We start from the raw sequence: 25,564 nt of genomic DNA on the forward strand, positions 1-25,564 counted from the left end.
AGGGATAGCAAGGTCATCTGTCCTCCAGAGAAATTATTTCAGCCTCAGTCATCATATTGCTGCAGCCAGAGATAATAAACACAAGCTCTACACCTTTCTGGTGACTGGTTGGAAACCCCTGCAGACAACAGAGTATTGGAGCAACACAGGGATTAACAGTGGGCAATACTACACTTTCCTAGGTGGCCTTAGTGGAGTTCCAAGCAGAGATGTGAAACCAAGATAATCTAAACCCACCACTTCACTCTGTATGCTGTATTGTCTTAGCACACTTCCTTGCCTGTATTTTAAAGTGCTTGCAATTCAGGGTAATTTAAAACCTCATCAGAACTCACTAAAGGGTTGGGGTTTGGAACCTCAGTCAATTAAGTCCATGTAGATGAGTCATAAGAGTAAAACTCAGAGTTTTCAGTGCATGAAAAAAAAAAAATAAGATAAAAGATTCTATAGCCTAGCTATTCAAAAGCAATTATATTTTTAGTTACACAGAGAGACATTTGCAGATTTCTAATTGCTCCAAATCTATCTGCTAAAGAGTCATTACATTCCTTTTTAACCCCTCTCTGACACCAGGAACTAATGTTATAATTGAACTGTGTCACCAATGATCTCAGTTCAAGATCATTAGTAGAGTTGCTCTTTTTCCTATTTGCTCTAACATTACTGCTTATTGCTTATGGGCATGGGGCCAGATTTGCTGCCAGCATTTGTGGGTACAACACCACTGAGATCGGTGCTGTTGTGTCCAATTAGGCCTGTGATGAAGCTAGCCCCATGTGCTGTGAGCCTTCATTAACCAATATATTCCCATTATAGATTATGTTCTGTTCACCCAACTACATCTTCTTAAACATGTGGCAACCCAAGAATAAAACTCAGTAACATAATTCTTTTGAATTCTCCCCAATTTTTTTATGCCATATCCTCATTTTGGGGCAATTTCATATGCACACAACAAGATTCTGATTTCACATGCAGACATTAAAGGAATAATGCTTTTAAATAACTTGGGCTGCAGTATGGTCTCCAATACCTTGTTGATATCACTGTGTATATGTAAAATGTGCTTGGATCATCTCCTTTCTCTCCATGGACCTTATCTGAAAAATGAAAGAAACTGAATCAGAATATCATTGTAAACATGCTAATAAGGTTACATGGAGTTTCCATGTTAAATTAAAGTCCAGGTTTTGTTGTACTTATGAAAAAGAAACATTGAATGTTGGGGATATTGCTAAATGCAGGCCTAGAAGGTGATATTTAACCATATACAGTATAATAGCTGTTGGCAACTGATCATGTGAGTTCTATAGCATTCCTTTAATTAAGATTCTACCCACATTTCTGCATTAAATTCTGTCATAAAAATGTGTTCTGTACTATAATCTGGAATACAGATCTTAGCACAGCAGTGATATTTTTGGTTTGTTTTGGGTTTCATTCCAAAAAATCATTCAGCCATTTTATAGCAGAGAAAGATAAAGAATAAACTGGAAGTTTCCAAGCCCTCAATTATAATCTTACACTGAGCCCAAGATTAATGCTCCTGAATGCAGTAACTCAATCTCATTCCCTTGGCTTTAGACAGTTTAGAGCCCAGCATTTATTCAGCAGGTACTGGAAGTGTTTGCTTGTGCCAGCGTCTATCAAATCAGTTGGTTCATAACATGCCTTACCACTCTGAGTATATGTTGACCAGACAGATGTCGGTATCTATGGCCCAAACCTGCCTGTGCTCCTCCTTGGTGGACCATACACCATTTAACTGTGTTAGCACAACCTGCAAAGCTCTTGTCAGTGTAACTTACTGGCATGAGCACCACCGTGCAACTAACCTTTGCAGGGCCAGGGCTGGCTCACATCCGATCAGTGCAGAGGACAGGAGAAGGTGATTTGTGACCATCTATATGTGATTGCATAAGCAGCACCTGAGGAGAAACTGCTTTCTGGGCCAAACTGTAGCCCATGACCTGTCAGAAAGGTTACGTTGAGATGAGAAGCCCCATTTCCATTTTTATGTGCTCCATATTGAAACCAGGGTCTCCAGGGTGGAAAACTGAGCTTGTATCTGGGCCAAGATCACAGTTAACTAGGTCACCACTGTGATTGTGTCACCTGCAGTCAGCTCAACTCCCAGGGGAAAAACGAATCCCATGTGGTAGCAGCCACATGCCTCCAACACTGCTGCCAAAGGAAACAGTCCTACTCCCCAGACTCAGGCTGAGCAGCTCTTTCCCCTCTGTGGAGAGGGCATCAGTGCAGTTGAAGGCTCACAGAGGTATGGAATGGGGAAAGGATCACGAGTAAAACTAATCCAAAGCAGGGGAGAAAGGTGGGGGGGAAGTCATTAAGTTTAACCAGCTTGGATTCCCAATCTTATTCCCCTCTAGTCGCATCAACACTTAGGGCCTCAGCCATAAGCAAAAGCCAATGCCAGCACAGCAGAGGAGTGAAGCTGTGGAGAGCACAGATAACTTGCTATAAAAGCATTGCTGGCTGATGGCAATTTAAGATGTATGGAGAAGTACAGCTTGAAAGTTCAAGAACAGTGGTTTAGTGACGGCCAGAATCACTCCCTAAACCACCGTGTCTGTTTTGAGGACTCAGATTTTGACTCAGTCTATGGTTGATATGTCACAGTTTTTGTAATCTTGAGGAAGTGACAGGTTTGGGAACTTCCCAAACCTTTGGACTAGTTCAATATGTATAAACATTCTCCTTTCTCTGAAGCTTAATAAGAGCTTTTATGTCATTATTGCATAATTTTATCTGAATTTACACCAGTTTTGTTATATTACTCTCAAATCAATAATATGATCTATTTTCACTTTTTACTTAGCATGATAAAAACTGAAAAAAATAACCAAAGCCAAAATAAAAAAAATCCCCAATCACAAATGAAATTAAATGGCTATAAAGACTATATATACTCAGTTCCTCACACTTTAGGTAGACATTAGACTGAGCTCTTCTCAAGCACCCAGTACCACTTTAGTTTAGCTCCCTCAGCTCAGAGCCCAAGCACATAAACACCGCTGGCCTTTTCATGGCAACTGTAGGGAAAACTGTATGAAACACTCTTACCAGCACTCTTCTACAGCATGTCACAGAGCCACTTTTCCCCTTCTTCCTTCATTCACCCAAAAGTAGCTTCTCTTCAGTGGTGCTGAATGCATCCAGATCACACAGGAGTCAAGATGCTAGTATAAATGCCAATTATTCTTATTAACTGTTGAAAAATAATCATTATCATTACGTTTCCAAAATTAGGTTCCACATTGATGTCTTCCTGTGGTGCCCTTCATATTAAACCATAAAGGTTTAATCTGCAACTGCAGTTTTTCTTGCTTCTGTGGGATTATTTTATCACCTTAATATTCCTCTAGTAGATGGTATTTGGGGCATGCAAAATGATGAATGTGTATTGTAAACCAATTAGGCTTTATTTAAAAAATGAAATTGTCATAAGCAATGGAAAAATGTTATGAATATTATGAAGAGAAAGACTTGAATTTCTTGGTAGTTCTTGCCTTCAGAAACTGCTGTTTAGCCAATCTGCTAAACCATTGGAACAGTTTTACTTTTAAATTATATGGCTCCTGTGCTAACATGTTTCTTGCTCTGTAGAACAAATTACCATCTATCCCATACATTATTGTACATGTTTTCAGTTTAAATCAAAAGTTAGATTTATTCAGTGATTCTTTCTAAAGGAACAGAAGACAAAAAGATGCATGCCCTCAGACTAATTTTATCCTGCTTAAAATTTCATTTTACCTACTGTCATATTTTAAAGAGTTAATTTCCATTTTGACTGTGTTTTATTAATAGGCCACTGGAAGCTTATAAACACTTCAAGGCTTTTAAGATTGTGTTTTTGAGAAAATGATTAATTATGCGGTGTTATGGATTATGATGCCCTCTTTTCCATGGTTTCCGGACTTCTTGTTTATTGTCACATAGCTCCAACAGTTTGATGAGTGCACGAATATTTTTTTCCTCATTTGTTCTAAAAGAAAGTGTAGTACTTTGTAAAGGACATATTGCAAATTGAAAATCTGCCACTCACACAGTCAGATTGTCCTGTGGTGCATATTATATACAACTGCTCTACACTTTATGAAGACTAGCTTAGTATTTGTGCAAGACCCCAGACTATCAGCTGCAGAGACTGACAAGCTTAAAGCCAGCAGGCACAGTGGCAATCATCAAGACTGATTTCCCACACAATACAGACCACATACCTTCCTTACTAATTCTTCCAAAGGAGAGATTTTTTATTTCCTGTAGCATGAGAGCTATTTTATCTATGAGACAGCAAATGGACAGTGTCACCCTCTACTGCTTTGCCCCCTTTTTTTGCTGAAACAATGAATAGTTTCTTTACAAAAGTAATTCTTAGATTTTTTAATGGATGATGTGAACTGGAGATGAGAAAATCTTCAAATAGGGGTCTTTACCGGAGAGTATCAATTTCAATTCTTAATTAATATAGACAGTGTGTCCCAGCCCTCCCAACATAGACATACCTTTTCTACTGTCTTCTGAGAATACCGTAGGTGACTTTATTCCCAGGAATATTAGTGCTTTTCTCAGTACACAGACATTGCAGAGAAATTGCACTTTTGACTTAATTGCCAATTCCCACATCAGAAACCTGACCTAATAGGCTTACTTTACTCTACTTGGAGGACACCCCTGCATTGCAATGAAACAGTTTTTCAAATGCAGACAGGAAACAACTGATATGCCAGGAATTGTGCACCAATATTGCCTGTCTGTAGGGCAGTGTGATGGCCAAGCGCATTCAGCAGCCCTGAAGATGCTTCAGTGATGAGGCATCAACAGAAAGATGTGCTGATTATGAAGAAGAATGTTTTGAAGTGGGCTGTCCATGCCTGTAGAGAAGCATGGTGGGGAAGTAGAGAAACCTTTTGTTCCCCCAGGGATTTTTCTTGTTATTTTACTTGTTACAAGAGACCAGCACTCTATGTCTTGTACAGCAAACAGGCAGACATTGATGCCCATTGCTCTTGTCCCTAATATAGTAGCAAGCCCAAATGAGCTTGTACAAACAAAAAAATAGAAGAGCCTAGAAAGCAAAAGTTACCCAGCTCCTCTCTAGCCTGGGAGTGAGGGTGTCCTATACAGTCAGGCAAACACTTTGCACATAGAGCTGGTCCCCTTTCTTCCAGGGACACTGGGAGATGCAATTCTTATCTGCATGAATTGTTAGCATGGAAACAAACATTTACTTACTGTTATGGCTAAAATGCAGTAGCTATCTCCCTCATCATTTTTCTGCTAGGATCTCACATACCAATTCATAATCATGCTTTGAATTTTGTGCTTTCCATTATTCTTGGAGAAGCTTGCACATGATGAACTCTACCTTGCATGAAATTCAGGGAACAGCATCAACCCCATGTTACAGAGGGAGAGACAAAAAACGCTGACCAAAGAGTGTGGACATATGTCATCTTCTATCTACACTTATGCTGACAGAAGGAGCTACTGCAGCTTACCCAGTACCTAACTGTAAGGGGTCTAATAGCCACTCTCCTAGCAGAAGTTACCACTCCTTCAGACTATTTCAGCTGCTCATGGCAAAGCTTACCAACCCATTTCAGCCTAGATAAGTGGGTCTTGCTTAAGAAGGCAGTGAGTACATCTTTGCTAACCCAGCTGGATACCAGTACATTCCTAAAAGCAGCTTGGGCTGGATTGCCTCTGGCAAGGGTGGGTAGCTAGGAGGCAGGGCCTGGCTGGTCACCCTTTTAGCTGGCATTGATGTAGTTGTAAAAAGGATGTGTGTTCCCACTGTAAACTGCCCAGGGTCACACTGTGGCATCAACAGACTTGGAGCTGCTTCAGTTAAGAAGCAGAAGATAAGCACAGGGAAGGCAGGAAAAAATTCACAGCAGAAATTCTATGGTGAAGTAAAAAGAGAAGATATAAGAAAAGCCAAGGGGGATAAGAGTTTTCACTGTTAGAATAAAGTCCCTTATTCAATATTAGAAGAAAACACCTTTTCTTTGATTCTTCACTTTTTGCAAGAAAATCTTTACACAAACAACTCCCAGTTTTATGAGGCAGCAACCAAACAACCCTTCTTCAAAACTGTCAGACTGTGATAATTAAAGCTGCTATTGAAAAGACTGGATTTGAACCTCTGCTTGACAGGGAGAAAGCATTATGCAGTACCCTGCACTCCCTCTGCATCATACAGCCTTTCTGTTGCAATGAACCCACTAAAAATGATAGTTAAATCACAACAGACAAACATAATGAGCTTGTGCTGCAATGTTTAATAAGTTAATCAAGTATGTTAATGATACATATTTACAAGAAAGGAGTTTGACTCGAAATCAAGTCAAGAAAAAACAAAGGCTAGTAATAAGAACAGCTTTGCATTGACAAAGTCCAGATGAATATGAGATAATTTGGGCATCAAAAAGAGAACAGAGAAACTGGTAATAGATGAAGCTATGAAGAAGAGCTGAATTTCACAGCATATCCAATTACAAAAGTCATTACTGATGGGAATAGCAAAACAACTTCTCTATACAGGATATGAGCAGAATTCACTGGATTAAATTGTCTAAATCTGTACCACATTTCATATTTATTTTTAAAAGTGGCTTGATACTGTGGAATTTGAATCTGAATCCCGAAGTCTTAGAACATCTGGAATGTCTCACATTTTTGGTTGGTTCACTAGAAATTGAGGCAGTTGTGAGGTTAAGGCTTCAAACTTTATTTCCCCTCTACAGCATAAAGCATGTTTGGAGTTGCTTAGGTTAAAGTTTCTTTTTTTCTCGGCAATTCTTACATCTTCAAAAATAAAACTACTGGAGTAGAATCATCCCATTGTAAAAGCTCCAGGTTTAGCTAATGTAGTGGGTTGACCTTGGCTGGATGCCAGGTGCTCACCAAAGCTGCTCTATCATTCCCCTCTTCAGCTGGGCAGGGGAGAGAAAATATGACAAAAGGCTCATGGGTTGAGATAAGGACAGGGAGAAATCAGTCACCAATTACCATCATGGGCAAAACAGAGTCAAAATGGGGAAAAATTAATTTAATTTATTACCAGTCAAGTCAGAGTGAGGTAATCAGAAATCAACCAAATTCTTCAAACACCTTCCTCCCACCCTTCTTTTCTTCGTGAGCTGAACTACACTCCTGAATTCTCCATCTTCTCCCCCTGAGCAGCACAGGAGAATGTGAATGGGGTTTGTGGTCAGTTCACCACATGTTGTCTCGGCTGCTCCTTCCTCCTCACACTCTTTCCTCTGCTCCTGCATGTGATCCCTCCCACAGGAGACAGTCCTCCGTGAACTTCTCCAACATGAGTCCTTCCCACAGGCTGCAGTTCTTCACAAACTGCTCAAGTGTGGATACTTACAATGGGGTACAGTCCAGAAATAGACTGCTCCAGCATGGGTCCCCCATGGAGTCACAGGTACTTCAAGGAGTCTGCTGCAGAATGGTCTTCCCACAGGGTCACAGCCTCCTTCAGGCATCTCCCTGCTCTGGTTCAGGGCTCTCCCTGGGCTGCAGGTGGATATCTGCTCCATGGGCTGCAGGGGCACAGTCTGCCTCACCATGATCTGTGGCATGGGCTGCAGGGAAACCTCTGCTCTGGCATTCGCAGCACTTTCTGCCCTTCTTCTGCACCGACCTAGATTCTGCAGAGTAGTTGCTCTCACGTATTTTCACTCTGCTTTCCCATTGCTGTTCCACAGCAGCTTTTTTCCCCACCTTCTCAAATCTGTTATTCCAGAGGCTCTACTATGGTCAGTGCTGGGCTTGGCTTTGGTCAGCAGTGGGTCCATCTTGGAGCCAGGTAGCACTGGAGCTATTGGACACAGGGAAAGCTTCTAGCAGCTTCTTACAGAAGCCACCCCTGTAGCCCCCCCTGCTATCAAAATCTTGCCATGCAAACCCAATTTAGATAAGAAATGGCACCCTCTCTTGATCTTTAAACTGTGAACCTTATATAGATGGCTGAAAATGAAGACCGAAGGACATCCCAACTGGGACTTAGCTACATGACTTTTACTGAAAAGATTTTGTAATGAATACAAAACCCATTTTCTTTCTATTTTCTTTCCTTTAGAGAGAAAAATTGTTGGTTTTCTCTCTGGGTTTTGAGTTTAGATTTCTGAATTTGCAAACGCAGGGGGGAAAGGACCACTAAGCCTCATTGCAATACTGTATAAGTGGGGGGGGGGGAAAGTGGTTTTTTTCAGTGACATCAGTGTGCTGGAGAGATGAAGGGTGAACTTGGAGCTTGGCACAGTGTCTGCCTTGTTACTGCCCTGCTGTGCTTCACTCCTACCCCTTCAACTATTGTTGACTCAAGGTGGCACGTTCACAAGGTGCAGCGTCACTGCATGTGAGGACACTATCTGGGATCAGGAAGCTGTATGGTTGTGTCAGTCCACAGCATCTATTTGTCTACATCCAGTGACAGGCTGATGTAGGAATCGTGCTTCTAGTTCTGGTGCTAGGTTGAACTAAGCCTGAACAAAACATCTCTGAGCTCAGACGTAGACCTATTATACTCTGTAATCCTTTTATTTGGGTGCAATTTGTTCATCCCCCTGTGCCCAAATCCTTCATAGTCCTTCAGCAGTGTGTAATGTCTATTAACATTTAATGTCTATTTGACTGATTCTGGTTGCACCCACTTTGCTCAAAGGCATGCTTCCTAGGTTCAGCTGGAGCTGGGCCTGAAATGTCTATTCAAAGAGTCTGCATTCTCTTTCTTTAAAATCTGCTTTCTTAGATTTACTTAGATTTATTCTCAAGGGTAATAAGTCAAACACAGAATTCAGCAGTTCTCAACCATGACATATAGGTATATTTTCTTACAAAATTACATATATTTTAATTTAGTAATCGGATTTTATTTTGTGGCATTTGTTGTCCATAAATATCCATCTTGTATAAGTGATTCTCAGAATGTGGGCTGTCCTCAAACAATGTGTTCTTGGTTACTTGACCTTTGTGACTGGTTAACTGAATGGCAGAGCCTGTTTCTGCTCCCTCATTGGAGAGCAGCAGTTTGGCAATCTGGATAGTAAAGGGTAAGAGAGCTTTTTGGTTACCCAACATTATTTATGGTTGAATCCTTAACACTCTGAGGGACTGATCTGTTTTTTGACGTTAAGGCTTTTTAGCGAAGTGTGAGTGCTAATATTTTATTTCTGAAATTCAGATTTACTTGTATTAGGGGCTGCACTAACAGGTACTAGCCCTTCATCAGAAGGCCAAACATCTCGCTGGAGGACAAAAGACAGTGTGACAGTGCTTGAATGGTTAATAAAGCTTTTCTTTAGTAAACTCCATAACCCAGCTGTTAAAACCACTTGGAGTTCTAAATGATGACTCTTGTTAACTCATTGTGTGTCAACGTCAGTGGCTTTCAAATGACAGTTTCAAACCAGCAGCCGGCAGGAGAGATCATCTGATGTTTCTGAAAGGTTTTGGTTAGACTGCTTTGATGGCCAGAATTCAGACCCTGGCAGAGATGAAGACTGCAAGTGACTGTCTGCATAAAGGAACAGAAGGTTTCCTAGTGCTGCTTCTCTCTTCCTTTGTTTCTTTCCGGTTCTCATCTCAAGGGCTACTTTCATTTGGTCTTTCTGACAGCTGTACTTTTGCCTCCCAGTTCCTCTCTCATCAGATGTTCCACTTTTTAGAGTAAAACACACAGACTAGGTGTAGAGGAGACATTTCATGGACTTCAGTGAACACCTTTTTCCTTCAGGCCTAACCTCATTGCACACACTGAAGTTTTCCTGCACTATCCTTGGCTCTTTTTTTTCTTTTTTTACTTTCTCTACACTGAAAAGCTTTTTTCCTCTCAGCTCTTGCAGCAGCAGAAAAGGATCTGTGCATAGCTTTATTTTTAAATTTCTTCCAATTGTTGGAGAAACTATTTCTTTTCCACTACAGCAGGCTGACTGTCTATGCCTAGCTAAGAAATAACTGAAAGTAACAATAAAGCAGGTTAACACATTGAATATTTGTGCAAGGCATGGACTTCATGCAAATCTTTTCTTCCTGTGCTCCTGTTTAGTCCCTGTTATTGTTCACTTAGCATTTTATAATGACAAGCATATAACCATTACAGAATTGTGCAGCTGGAGCATGCCTAAATGCAAATTACCTCACTCAGGAAATTGTGTAATGCACTCAGCACCTGAAAATAAAGATCCAGATAATAAAAAATGAGATATTCCTCTAGATGTGAGTGGAATTACACTAATTTACAGCAGCTAAGAATTTGCCTATGCATATGCCTCAACAAGAAGGTGAAAAACAGCTTGTCCTGCTCATAATTGACATCTTTCTTTGAACCGTTCCTCCCACCGCACCCCAAAATTAGATGTAAATTGCCCCTCTTCCCTCAAGATTGAAATACTGGTGCTTGGGGGATGTGAATTGAACATGATTTAGGTATAAAATGGTTTTAAGAGAACAGATATGTCAATCCAGCACAAAGGTTAAATTTCTTCAGGGAGAGAAATCTCTGCATTCCTGTCCTTTGCCTTGAACTGGTGTGTACTCCAGATAAAATGCCAGAGGGTTCAGGAGGTAAGGAACAGATTTAGAAAACTGTAATGAAGGGAAGACAGGCTTTTTGGCAAACAGTTGATGCAGTGTAGCTACTAGAGAAAGCAAGTCAATTGAGATATGGTGACAGAAATAGAGTCCTCAGTGATTCGTTGCTCTGCCTATTCTTTACAAAATTTAAAAGACTTTATTATGTCCCCTGGAGAACCAATAAAAGCAGACCTAAAATTAACTAATTTTACAGCATTTTTTTTTAGAGAGCAAATGACTTTTTCACCAAAGTCCCCCAGACAGCTTCCGGTTTGGATGTGGCAAATACTGTAGAGAGAACAGGCTGGTCTAAAGTTCCCATGCGTAGATTTTGCTTATACTAAGTATGTTTCAGTTTAATTACTGCTTTATAAGAAACTCCGGTTGCTTCACACTCTGTACAAACCTTAAAGAGGAATTTGTAGTATTTCTTGCCCTTCTGTTTCCCTCATGGAAAATGTTGAACCGTCTGCCTGAAGAGCCATTGAGGTTTTGAATCAAAGTGCAGAAGGAACAGAGAATACCCCATGCTTTACATCTTGAGTGGCTGTTTACACTTCAACAGAAGCAGACTAAATAAAAATGACACTTTCTGATACTTTGTGTTATGCAAATTGCTCCACAAGGGGTAATACCAGCACAGAATGAGATCCAGAGACCCACAGAAAAAGAACTTGAACAGTAATTAAATACAAGCTGAGTGAAAAGCTGCTGGTAATTCATAGGCTGAAGAGCTAAATGTCTTCATTTTGCAGCATGTGGAGGAACACCTGGGAACAAGGCAGTCACTTGGAGCAAAACGCAGCCTTCACATTAACCTTTAAAGATATTGCACAGGCTTTTGCAATGAAAGAAGTATATGATAGCAGAAGATATCATTCTACCCTCACACAAAAAATTCTCACACCTTTAATATAGTGCAGTGGAGACATCTCCAACTGATAAGCAAGAATTCTTGTGTACCAATTTGCCTGGAGCATTATCACCCTTGGCTCATTGTGACTGTTGTGCACAAACTAACACACAACAAGTTCCACTGCATGTTGGGAAACATGATATCTATCAGCATAACACTCCCCCATGTTTGTCCCCACGCTTATCTTATTTTTATTGGTTTTGTCAAAATTCATGTGTTCATCCACAGTCTAAAAAGGAGTCTGCATGTAAAGAAAACAGAATTAAGTTCAGAAGCTACATGATGCTACAGATGAGTATTGAAGTAGCATCCCATGTATCCCAAAATGTAATAGAAGACTAATTAGAAAAATTCCTAAAATAATGCACTTCAAAACTTTAACTTCAGCACCATGTAAATTATACTCAGTCATGGCACCCCTCAATGTGACCTGAAAAATAACTGCCTGAAGGTTCTGGTGGATTTGTGTCTTTATTATTCAACATCATTGCTATTCGCTCCCCAAATAGACTTGAGATAAAAGTGAGCTAGAGAAAAAAAGGAAAAGAATATGCAGTTGAATGTTTGCCTAGGTTTCTTGATAATGTGACATCAGTGGTGTGAACATGTTGGTTTTAAATTCCTTCAGTGGTCATCAACTGAAAAGTGCAGAAAGGTCAGAACAGCACAAAGCTAATACTGGTTCTATTATTATTTTTGTCCTTACTAGATCCCTAACAGAAAAAAACCACTACCTCAGTCTCAATGAAGAGCAAGACAGGGGCAGGGCATCTTTCTGAGCTTGTGCTCTCTGCCAAATTCATCATTTTAGTTTATTTTAGAAGACTCCTTTAGTTATACTACAATAGACACCAAGACACTCCAGCTGGCTTTTTGTGTGTTATCATAGAATCACAGAATCATCACAGAATCATAGAATCTTTTAGGTTGGAAAAGACCTTTAAGATCATTGAGTCCAGCTGTTAACCTAGCACTGCCCTCATCCAAATTATTGATAAAGATATTAAACAGAACTGGCCCAGTACTGAGCCCTGGGGAACACCACTTGTGGCTGGTGGCCAGCTGGATTTAACTCAATTCACCGCAACACTTTGGGCCTGGCCACCAAGCCAGTTTTTTACCCAGTGATTAGTATACCCATCCAAGCCATGGGCAGCCAGTTTCTCCAGGAGAATGCTGTGGGACAGTGGGTCACCTTGTCATAGAAGGAGATCAGGTTAGCCAAGCAAGACTGCCTTCCATAAATCCATGCCGACTGGGCCTTATCATCTGGTTGCTCTTTATGTGCTTCTTGGTGGCACTCTAGATGATCAGCTCCATAATCTTCCCCAACACAGACTAATAGGCCTGTAGTTCCCCAGAACATCCATCCAGCCCTTCTTGTAGATGTGTATTGTACTGTATCGTAGTGTATTGATAAGTACATCTATTTCAAGCTCTGTTGAGGTCAGCAGAAGATGACATTATTAGAAAGATTTGAAGAATGGTATGAGAAGCATGGCATATTTCAGGGTTCTGCTGCAGTCCTGAAGCCTTTAACATTTATGCACAAATTGGGTGTGACAAACAAGAGCAATCGTACAGCTGAGGGAGCAATCACTGGGAGACGCAGCAAGTCCCACTGCAAGATCAAAGCTAATGTCCCTTCTTCTGTGGGGAACTCTGAGGTCTGTGAAGTCAGAAATTTGAATATGGGATTTTTCTCCTGGGTGCCATCAAATCCCTATTCTGTTTCACTTGACTGAATGGGATCTGCATCAGGTACTTCCTATATTCCTGCCTAATCAGGTGAAAACACAGTGAAAGATGTGACTAGCCATCTGCAGGAAACAATTTCTGGGGAACAGATAGGAGCACACATTTGCCTTACTATAAACTAATTCAGCCTGAGATTCATCACCCATCCTGAGGCTCTACTCCAAAATTCACTGTGATGGATTATATATGCCATTACCAGAAACATCTGAGAACATGCCTCTGTGGACTACATTTATCATCACAAATACAAATATCCTTTGTTACAATGGATCTCACACCTGGACTAGGCTAGAAGTAAGGGTGATAGCTGCAACAACTTCTTTTGGGGGGAGGGGGAGCTTTCATAGGGGTATTGCAAAGAAGGTCAGGAATTAACATTTTATTGTTTTGGGGGGTTACATTTATTTTTCATTTGGGAAAGAGACAGTGAAAATAGATGTCCCATGGGACCAGATATGAAATGAGCCCAACTCAATCAGTCACAGAATGGTTGTTGTGCATGCTGGAATGAACAGGAGGAAAGGAAGTATCACCCACTGTGATGCAATATTTGAGGAGAAAAGAGAGGAAAAAGGCCAAATAGACACAAAGAAGAGGCTTAATTTGAGGGGAAGGAGGTCTAACTGTGAGAAAAGGTTTTGATTGACTGGACAATTGTGATGTGCAGATGTTCTCAAGCAGCAGCTTTCCACATAGAGATTTTGTTTTCTCCTGTTCTTTCTGCTGGGGATACAGGTGACTCCTCTGCCAGGATGTGAAATAATGCTACAAAACAGCACACAATGTGACTAAACGAAGCTTTCAAGACATGGACCCAACAGTAAATAGCTACTTTTTTTACCTTGTATTCAAAGTAAGTGTCGTCTTTGCCATCAGCAACAGCTTATGATGTGGCACCTGTGACCAATTTCCACAAAAGAAGACTATACAGTCATCTCTTTTTGTTTTAAGTCTCTGCAATAGGACTGGGAGATATAGCGACTTGTAGAATCCCAGCAGTGAGTTTATGAATGATGCATGAAACAAAATCTCTCTCTGCCTGATGCACAAAGGGAATATCAGACAGGGTTGCGAGACCACTGCTGGGCTGAGGTGCTTGGTGTAATATTCAGCTCAGACACAGCCGGGAAAGTCCATCAAGCACATTAGTTTCAAAGGAAATACAAAAGAATACAACAAGAAAAACCAAAGAGATAATGATATTAAGTTGTTTGGCATAGTAAGGGGGGTTTCTCTCTCTCTCCTTCCCTCTCCCTTGCAACCATCTCTTTTCTCAAAGCAGCTGCCCTCAAAGGCTGGGCAAGAGTAGAGAGTGTTTTCATCACTCCTTAAATACATTCTTTAGAAGCACAGTGTAGTGAAATACGCCTACTACATTTCCAAGGAGGTTTTTCACTTAAAAACAGTGATCGTTGACCTTTTTAATAATGAAATCTCTTCCCATATTGCTCATACTACTAGAGGGATTTAAGAAACATTGTAAGTTATGTCTATGATGTAAAAAGAAACCCCTCTTTTCCCCAGTCCATTCGGCTATTTCAGATGAAAAACCAAGAAGCAGTGGCTATATAATGATCCAGTTCATATATGGATATATCTGAAAGGTGGGTGGTTATTTCTTAAATGACCACCAAACATGACACAATGCCTAGTGTAGTCAAACAGTCAAAAGGCAACTTTCAACTTCAAGATGTTCTGCATCAAGATTGTATTTACACTATTTTATACATCACTTGGAATTCTAAATCTTAAGTCACAGAAACCTTATCTACAAAACATAGCACAGAAGGTGAAAACTACACTAGAAATAATTTCTTTTCTGCTATATTTATCAGCAAAGGCAATTATTAGCTACCAAAACCCGTTACTAGTTAACAAGTTTGTGTAATAGCCTTTAACTGAATTGCTTGTGCAAATGGAGAGATGTTAATGAAAATCAACACACTTGGCAGTACCAGCAAAGATGACAAATCATCAAGCAGAATAAGTCATCTTCCTATTCTCAAGAGAAAGCCAAACTTTGAAATGTATTTTTGATGCTGATGCACCATCAAAAATTCCATATCAATGTAATCTGAAAAAAAAAACAAAAACCTTTTTTTCCCTGCTTCCTACATCTCCACTGTGACAATCTTCAAAATGTAAGTGCTAAGACTGAGTCCCTTCTCCAGCATTCTGTTAAGATGTAGGGCTGCAAGAACTTTTATCTTTTATTAGATTTAAAAAATAATTAGAGAAAATAAGTAAGCACAGGCTTTGGAGTTCTTTCATGAGGTCTGGTAAGAAGTATTGCATCAAAAAGAAAGCTAAGAACAAGTTAGATATATCTGCTCAAAGCTTAATCTAATTTTGCTAATTGATTTGATGACTTGAGAGGAAAGCACTGACAAAGATGTGACACACATTAGCAGGAAGCGAGTACACAGACCATATGGAACAGATACAAAAAAGAAACCATTTATGTCCATGAAAAGAGGGTCAATGGCAAACTGTAATGTCACATAATGTAATATCTTCATTATTCCCCTTTTTAGTATCCAAACGAGTTACAAATTTTAATTCTAGACTTGTTATTTGAAGGTATTTGTAGGTCCTTCTTCAAGTTTGCTACTGAGAAGCTAGAGATGCTTTGTGAAAAATGCTGGAACTTAAGATTTCTACTTTTTATTGATTAATTGCGAAAGTTCTTATTTCTGCACACTGATTATTCAATTTCAAAATGATGGCACTGGTTGCATGCGATATCACTTTTCAAGAAGAGTATGTGTAAAATCTATGTCTGTTTATGGGAACATTCTAGGTGTATACATTAAATCATCCTGAAAAATTTGGGTCCATTTATTGAACATTATTGTGTGGAAAGATTTCATGAGTTTGTTAAGAATGGTATTGTGTGAGAAGCAGAAATAAAGAAAGTGGTATTTACATGCATTATCTCTCATGTCTTAATGAATAATCTCTTTCAGTCCTTGGAGATGCCACAAGTGCACAGAGACTCTGCAACCCATTTTGCAGAAATTTAGGAAGTATTGCTCAAGCTACTCTTGCAGGCACTCTTCCACCAGTCTTTTAAGGATACTTTTACATACTTGGGAGGTGAGACTGAGGAACTCACGGTGGCAACTCAAATATATGGGTTATACCAGTCAGGAATGTTTATAGAGAGGAAAAAGTGGGAAAAGGCTGTATTATCTCAGAAGATGAGGAGAACTTCAAACCCTACCTTGAAGGGTTTGCCCTTCAAGGGGGCCTAAGTGGGGTAAGACAACAGGAAGTGAGCTGTTCCCCACAGATCTGTCAGAAAAAATTTAGTGCCAGTGTTGTTTAGGGAGTACACCCAAGCCTGATCTTATCTGCAGTCCATTCCCTCCTATCATACCCTAAGCATCCACAGTTGTTGTACCAGGTGCCAGAGGGTGTATCCCCTCCTGTTCTCATAGAATCTGTTTCTGGGCCTGTGGTCTATGAATCACTCACCCTGTTTTGAACCCGTTGAAAATATCTGCCTCTACAACCTCTGTAGCAACAAATTCTGGAAGGTCATCAATGCTGTGTAAAAAGCACTTTATCTGTCTTAAACCCATCTCCTACTAACATTCCACGAGTGCTCCATAGTTCAAATATTGCAAGTTTGGTCATAACAGTTCTGAATTCATTTTAACCACAGCCTCTGTGATTCTGTAAACCTTCATTTATCCATACATTATCCCCATGTCCTGTTTCTGCTGTACAGAACACAGTAAGTGTATATACCAGTGGTTAGGTAGAGCTGTGACTGGGAAAAGATTATATTGGCAGATAAAACCAATACATTCATATGTCAGTGCAAAATTATACTTGAAGATTAGCCCTTCATTGGGGGCTGGGTACCTATTTGGCTTTTGGAAGTTTTTCAGGGAACAGCCGCTCATTCCTTTGTCTGTGGAACGCCTATCATATTTGAAGCACTGAAGCAACACAATTTAAATTCAGAGGTGTAAGTGCAGACCAGAAGGTAATCTGAAGGTGGGAAACCTTGGGGTGGCTCCTATATCAAAAAGTTCACAGGCTGCTATTACTTGCATGGAAAAGTAAGAAAAAGCAAAGCTAGATACTATACAGTATGGAAGTCCAGGGACCAAACTCAGTCCTGGAATATTCAACACATTCCCCTGGCATGAAGTGAGCTGCTACCTTCAGCAACATAGCATTTAACACATCTGACACAAGATATCAAACTAGCCAGCTGCTTCCGACTGGTGTTAATGGTTGGGAAAGAAGAAAGGAGAAGGTGGTGTATAGGAGCACCTGCTGAGATAAAGACAAAAAAGGGGAGAACAATTAACCTCTGATATGCAATATAACATATTCTAGTCATAGCCAGCTTAACTGAGTATAGTGGCTGCATCAGGAATATGCTTTAACATGAGCATAAGCCTTGCAAGTTTCATTTGCAAAATGTCATATATTTGCATTGTCTGGGAGTAATTTGCATTTCTGTTTCCCAGTCATTTTCAGATAGATGAATGCTAATGAATGTCCCCAGGTAACAAAGTATTAAGAAGATTTAGAATGTGAAAAAAAAAACCAACCCAACACTAAAAGCCCTTAACCACATTGAAGTGCAGGGCATCTAACAGTTTAAAGGAGAATGCAATTCTCATCATGTCTCAGGAAAACTTTATCCATGAGATACTTCAGTAACTGGCACAGGCCAGTACGTAGAATGCTATGGTTCCTGGAGAACTGTTTCATCTTCTTGGGCAGGTTGTCTTGCCATTTATTCTGGGAACAGGAAGAATGGGGTACACCTACTGATTCTGCACTTCACCACACACAATCTCTACAAAGCACGCTGCTGACAGACACAGAACATACTTCAACAAGCAGGGAAAAATAGGTGGTTTGGTGCAGGTGCATAGGAGCTGGCAGAAAATGGGTAATATCTCATTAGGTCTATCTGCAAACTATTGATCCCTAAAAGGGAGCCACTGGCACTTCATTCCATTGTCATACAGTTTCAGATTATAGGGGTAAAAGTACTGCAAAGTGTTTGAGATTGCTTGAATTCTCCATATCAGTAGAGTGACCTGCCATCTGCTCCTCTGCCCATGCTTATGGGCTGTAGCTCCATAATTAAGCATCCATTCACATGAGAGGAATGTTTGTGTGGCAGGCAGCTAGGACTTTATTGTATAGATCTTTACAAACATTGCAGTGTGTTTTCCCAGGCATCTTCAAATCTGTCTCCAAACACATCAGTTTGCCTGCATGGTTTTGGTTTGTTGGTTTTTTTTCTCAAGGAAAACAAATCTCACATCTTAATGAGTCACTAACTTAATATTTTCCAAATGCAGAGATAGACACACATATTTTTATCTATATATCTATATAGATATATACAAATATATATATGTAGATAATGTGCAATGACAGAGAGATGAGATAAATATCAACTTATGAATTAAATCCTGCTGTAACCCTGACTCCAGAGAGACTTGTGGGGTAATCAGATGTTATTTTTGTTGACAAAACTGCCTAGGGAAGTTTCCCTGTGCTGCTTTGACCCAGCTGCTCCTCTGCAGCAGTTTGCTGTCTCCTTGACAAAGGCAATATGACTGTTTGTGGAACGCTCTGTGTCTCAGACCCTTGATACTGTCCAGGGCAAAAAGAAAACCCCCAGAAAAAAAGGCTTTTGTCCTTGTTTTTGTTTGTTTGTTTGCTCTTTAACGCAGATCTCCCTAATCTGGTCCACAAAACAATCCCACAAGCAGTTGTGCTGGCATGTCTCAATGAGTACGGGAGCAGGCATAAAAAGATGAAGGGTAATGGAGGAAAGGCAGCTCCTTTTGCCACTAAGAAGCGCATACCATGTAACTAATCCTAACAGTTCTCTACAACAATGCACCAAAACTTTAAATCTTCTGAACTATTTACTGTATTTGATTCATGCATTTCACTGTCTAAATATTCTAGATGTGGGTGTATTTTTTGAAAAATGCTTCTATTTCTTCTTTTTTTCACTAAGGCATACTGACAAGAGACTATTCATTTCTTCCAAAATAGAGTGTCAGACAGTGAAATGTGACTTTAAGTTAAAAGAATATTTTAAATTTTTTATGTAACATCTTTCTTGACAGTGGAATAAACAACCAGCATGTATTTCCAGCTGGTGCTCAATTCGTCCTCATATCTGAGTCAGCCCTTGTACATTATTATATGAGTGCTATTGTTACTGTTTAAAGTGCGCATATCACTAGGCATTTGTTCCTCAATGAAACAATTTTTTCCCCTGGGATTGTGGGTATTTTATTTATGGAAAGCTCAGTATCGAGCATGCTTATACCAGTCCAGCAAAGAATGTAAGTGAGTGCTTAACTTCAAGGGTGTAATTTCAGGTGTACTCATCAGGGACACTATTTATCTGCTGAGAGCAGAACACATGTCTTGCTGGATTATAGCCAGCATGTTCAGAAACTCCTGAAATTGAGCCCATAGCTAATTGAAGTTACTACATGCACTTCAGTAGGAGTTAACCACCTAAAAACCTTTGGAGATCTGGTCTTCAGCCTTCCCTGAAATCCTACTAATCCCCTTTTTTCAGTCATGTTTTACAGCAGTTCATACACAGCTGCATGCTATTTATGCTTCCAAACCCATCATTTTAACAGTTTTAAATTGTTTTCCCTTTCCCTTATGGTGTCTCTGTATTTTTCTATTATGGAAGCAAACAGGTGCCTCTGTCTGACCTTCTCTGTTCTCATCAGTATTGGATGTATTCCTGCTATGTAACAATTTATTTATTTCTCTCTAAAGCATTCACATTTATAATCACCATGTGCACAATACACATCTTCCTATTTCTCTGATATGTTTTTCTTGCCCTTCTCTGGACCCATTTTCTTTGTAGTGTTACCGTTTTTGAAGTGTTGTGTCCAGAACTGTAAACAGTCTTCAAGGTGAAGGTACACTCTCAGTTTACATTATTATACATTCTTAGTAGCATTTTTTTCTTTCTTAATACAGACTCCTGTTTATTTAACATGAACCTCAGCTTCCATTAACAGGTGGTTTTCATCAAGGAGACTATGAGACTATGATGGCCTTTTTCTGCAGGGACAGAAACTTAGAACTGATCAATCTATAGGCAGCTCAGTAATTTGTTGTCAATTTGCTTTCCTTTAAAGTCTTTGACAACCAGCATTTTGTCTTGGGTTTAAACATCTCCTTCTCAGGCCCTTCCCAATCCAAACCTTCAAACCTGGAGGAATACTGGTACTTGTCCACACACCAAATCAGGGCTCAGTTACCAGTTAATTTATCCTTCCTTCACCTGTTTCCTGGTACAGTTTAGGTCATTCTCCACACACACATCCAGCTCAGGTGACGGTCCATTGAAAATATAAGTAGGTAACCCCTCCACATCCTGCACAATGCATATGAATAAGCAAGAAAACAAATGCAAGTCCTACCCAAACAAATCTCCATATCCGCAGAATGCAATTTCTTGTTGCTACAGCAACAATTTCCTCTACCCAAGAGTAAGGGGGTCTGTGGTCCAGCCATGTGGCACAGATCACATTCCTAAAGAAGCTCTTTTTTTGCTGTAACAGTGCTATTCTTTATTGTTTGCAAGCTTTGCTCTGTCCTCTCTTGCTTCTTTACACAATCACTGATGAATATGCTGGACCCTTCCAGCCCAGGTTTTCTTTAATTTATTTTGCAAGTCAGCCCCTCCCTAGGCTGAAAACAAACTGCTTACTATAGTCAATGCTGTTCACAACTTAGCAGATTCTAATTAATTACATGACCCTTCTTTCTCATCCCACAATTGCATAGCTGCTTTTATGGTCTCCAAAGGGACATTGTCAGGAAATCTACAGCAGGTGGGAGAGCCCATGTGTCATCTCCTACAAATGGAGGCTGAGAGGCTACTTACCCAAGCTCAAGCAGAGATAACAACCCTAAAATTAGCTGGGCATTTGGTGGCAGCAGCTGTATGTAGCAATGCACTGCAAGATGCAGAAGCAGATGGCACAGCAAAAAATACGGGTGTTGTGTCCGTTATCTGACTGCAGGCCTCTCTGCTTCCTTCCTCTAACATCTTTGCAAAGTTTATTGGGGATAAAATGGGATTCCCTTTCTGCTGCCCCCTGCTTCCTGCCACTTCTGTAGTCAGCTTTTCAGGAACTTCCCTCCGTTTAGAGTTGGTCATTCCTACTACTTCTTTTCTGGTTTTGATTTTTTTCTATTAGAGCCTTCTTCTTTTACCTGTACTCTTACATCTTTTTTTAACCATGACACTCACTTTACATGTTAGCAATAAACGCAACAATATGGCTTCTAGGGGATGCTGACATTCATAAGGGAGGCAAGTGTATATATTAGCATTTACCTCAAAGCACACATCAGAAAAATTGTTAAACATTTACACCAAAGGATGTGCATGGATGTATGTTCTGCTACAACAACGCCAAATATACATAGGGTAAAGCTCTTTTATTTTTTTACAGAAGAAAACCAGCAGTCCTATGGGAGACCAGTAAAGTTTAGGCAAAGTGTCCAACTACTTCTTTCAAAATCAAGGAGTTTTTTGCAGTTTAGTTGAATTTTAGGGCACTTCAACTCAAAGAGATTTCCTGAGCATGAGTCCCTGAGCTCTTTCAGGTACAGAGAGCTCTAGACCTGGAGCACCCACTGAATTTCTGCAGCAGTAGTATTAAACTGCACTTCTTGGAGTGGAAGGGGGAAATGAAAAGCAGAAAATTTGGGTAATTCAAGTTACAGATTTAAAAGTGGATTAAGTGGGAGTGTCTATTGTGTCTCAAGATGCAAAGGAGTGTAGTAAGCACTGAAGTAGTTGCTCCGTGGCCTCCAGGAATGGATTGCTGTTTCAAATCATTGAATCATAAGATCATAGAACAGTTAGGGTTGGAAAGGACCTTGAGATCATCAAATTCCAACCCCCCTGCCATGGGCAGGGACACCTCACACTAAACCATGTCACCCAAGACTCCATCCAACCTGGCCTCGAACACTGCCAAGAATGGAGCATTCACAACCTCCCTGGGCAACCCATTCCAGTGCCTCACCACCCTCACAATAAAGAACTTCTTCCTTATATCTAATCTAAACTTCCCCTGTTTAAGTTTGAACCTGTTACCCGTTGTCTTACCACTACAGTCCCTAATGAAGAGTCCCTCCCCAGCATCCCTATAGGCCCCCTTCAGATACTGGAAGGCTGCTATGAGGTCTCCACGCACCCTTCTCTTCTCCAGGCTGAACAGCCCCAACTTTCTCAGCCTGTCTTCATACGGGAGGTGCTCCAGTCCCCTGATCACCCTCGTGGCTGTCCTCCGGACTTGCTTCAACAGCTTCATGTCTTTCTTATGTTGAGGACACCATAATTGCACACAATACTCCAAGTGAGGTCTCACGAGAGCCGAGTAGAGGGGCAGGATCACCTCCTTCAACCTGCTGGTCGTGCTCCTCTTGATGCAGCCCAGGGTACGGTTGGCTTTCTGGGCTGTGAGCACACACCGAAGCCGGCTCATGTTAAGTTTCTCATCAACCAACACCCCCAAGTCTTTGTCTTCAGGGGTGCTCTGAATCTCTTCTTTGCCCAGTCTGTAGCTGTGAAATGCCCCAGGTTAGCTGATCCATTCCCACAGGACATGCCGGCATAACCTGCAGGGAGAGCAGTGCTATCTAGGCATTTCAGCCAAATGCCTAGCACAACTCCAAAACCAGAGTAAGATACACATCACTTCCAAAGAGCTCATGGTCTTCCCTCAGCAGGACAAAGACCAGTCCTCTCCTCAGGAAGCACACTAGTAGTGTTGACGCTAAATCTTCTCTTGGGCCTTCTGCATCTCCACCCTACTGCTGTACACCTTACGGTGCTGGTCCTCACAGCTTGTCCTTTCATACAAATCTTCTCCTCACCCTCCCAAAAAGACTCTCCACAGCATGGTTTTGTAAAGTCTCTCTGGCCTTTTGCTCTGCTTTGTCAGTGCTTATTCACCTCTCCTAATCTGCTAGCCATAGTCTCCTTCCACAGGAGCTGCTTCACAGCTCCATTATCTACTCTCTTTTCTTTGAAATCTTCCCCTCCATAAAGGGTGGAAATTATTTGGTCTACCCATAAGGGATCCATGCTAGTGTAAGGACACTCAGAAACAGTCTGGCAGGAAAACCAGTGAGCAACGAAGGGCAGCAGAAGAGCATTACTTAATGTTCCCACATCTCCTGCACTGCCCAGTGCCCCACCAGGGGGAAGATAAGGTAAGCTGAGATGGGGGGCAGTTGTTTTACCTATGTGTGTGTAAGCAAGTGCTCAAATTCTTTAAACTCCAGTTTACAAATGCAAGTGTATATAGATAAGAACAATGGGTGCATTCTTATCCTCCATGCCCTAAGTTTCTCAAAGTACTTTTAACTTATAATAGCTATGGATATAAGCTCTGTGCACTTGTAAACTAGATGACAAACTTGTGTTCACATATTCGTGACAAACACAAGCCACAAAATCCCCAGGCATTCACCAGCCTGCTGAAAATTGCTATGACCTTCAATCTGACATGGGATAGAGTGGCTGGGGGCAGAAAGCAGTTGCTGATCTGTGATTGCTTTTGAGGCAGTGAATCATAGTCATGTTATCCCAGGACAACAGGGTTGCATATCTTCCAAATCAGTGAAAATTTCAATTTCAGTTTGTGGGTGGCTTTATATGATCTGGTTTGATGAGAGTTTCTACCTGTTTTTCATTTATTGGAAATAACTGAACTGCAATCTTTAGACCCTTTGCAGTCTTCATCTACAGTTACCACAATCTTTTCTCATTAAAAAAACCTAGAAATGAGATTTGCATTGCGTTCCAGGATCTTCAGCATACAAACATAATGTATGACCACTGTTTGTAATCCGGCAAGGACACTAGGGACTGTGACATTGAGGTGCTGTTTTCTTGTGAAAAGCAACTCTGGCAAAGTTTGGGGCACCAATTTAAAAGTGTTTTTGCTCTGTTTAATATTGGAGAAAAATTGAGGACTGCTATTTCACAGGAAGTGTTAGGGTTGACACTGTTTGCTAGTGTTTTGGCATGTATAAAGCAAAAATTTACATCTTTTCCAACTTCTGTCATAGTACACAATGAACAGAGAAGAAATATACTTAAATGTATAAGTGTAGGCATACCTTAAGGAACTGGATATCAAGGTACAAATGCTTTCTGATCCTTAGGAAAGAATATCATTGCAATCAGAGGCTGAAGGAACTAGCAGTTCTTCCGAAGCTTAAAAGAGAAACTCACTTTTTTGGCTATAAAACATGTGTTATTCATTTTGCCCAGGTTAACTTTATTTTTCTTTTAAAGGAGCTTTGCCACTTCAAACTAGCACCTATGAATGTAGTGTAAATCTTTGCAATGTTAACCAGGTGACAAGCTGGTTGCAGAAAATGAGAAATATGGCCTGTGGAGAATTTAACAGAAGCATGGGGTTAGCCTACTTGCAAGCACTAAACAAGGTGTTCAGACATTTTTGCATTGTCTGTCTACAGACATAGTTCCATCCCAGAATCACAGTAGTTCTTTAGTAGCTGTTGACATATTTTCTATATAAATTTCTTTCTTTCTTTTTTCTATGTCTTTCCTGAGAAATTAGATTGAAAAATAATAGTACTAAGTAAAGTTTTGCTGAGGATAATCACTTAAATACAAATTGAATTAGGTCTGGCCATGTTCTAACCACCTTGTTAGAAGCATGTGTTTCACATGCCTCTCAGCAAGTAAATTTTGCTAACATAAGCGCTCAAGAAAAGTTTTGAAATCCGCAGTAGAGGCAGTGTATTTTAGGACATTTGATGTTGTTTACACAGAAAGTGTCTGACCTTCCAAAATCCTTTCACACATCCTTAGCTCAGAGTTCAGGCAATGATTCAGGAAATGTTTTGGCCACACCTTCCGATAATTAGGAGTGCAGATGCAGCCATATTGCCAGAGTGGTAATATGTTCAATGCAAAGTTAATTTGGGGAATTAGCATCAGGAAGGATGAGCAGAAAAAGCAGCCAGGTTGAAAAGCCAGATCATGTCACTCTTTCTACTAGTGGTGCACTTGTATTATTGTTTCTGGATCATATATCACTGGTTTTTAAGGCTGCAGAAAGTGGAGCTACTCCACCTGATTCCTTCTCATTGAAATACTGGAGAACCTGTCTGTCTTTTTGGACAGGTTACTGGAAGATAATCAGCAATTTAGTGTTTAGATTTGGCACTGTAGATGTTTTCCAATAAGGG

The sequence above is a fragment of the Psittacula echo genome (genome assembly GCF_963264785.1).
Source record: "Psittacula echo genome assembly, chromosome: 2".
NCBI lineage: Eukaryota > Metazoa > Chordata > Aves > Psittaciformes > Psittacidae > Psittacula > Psittacula echo.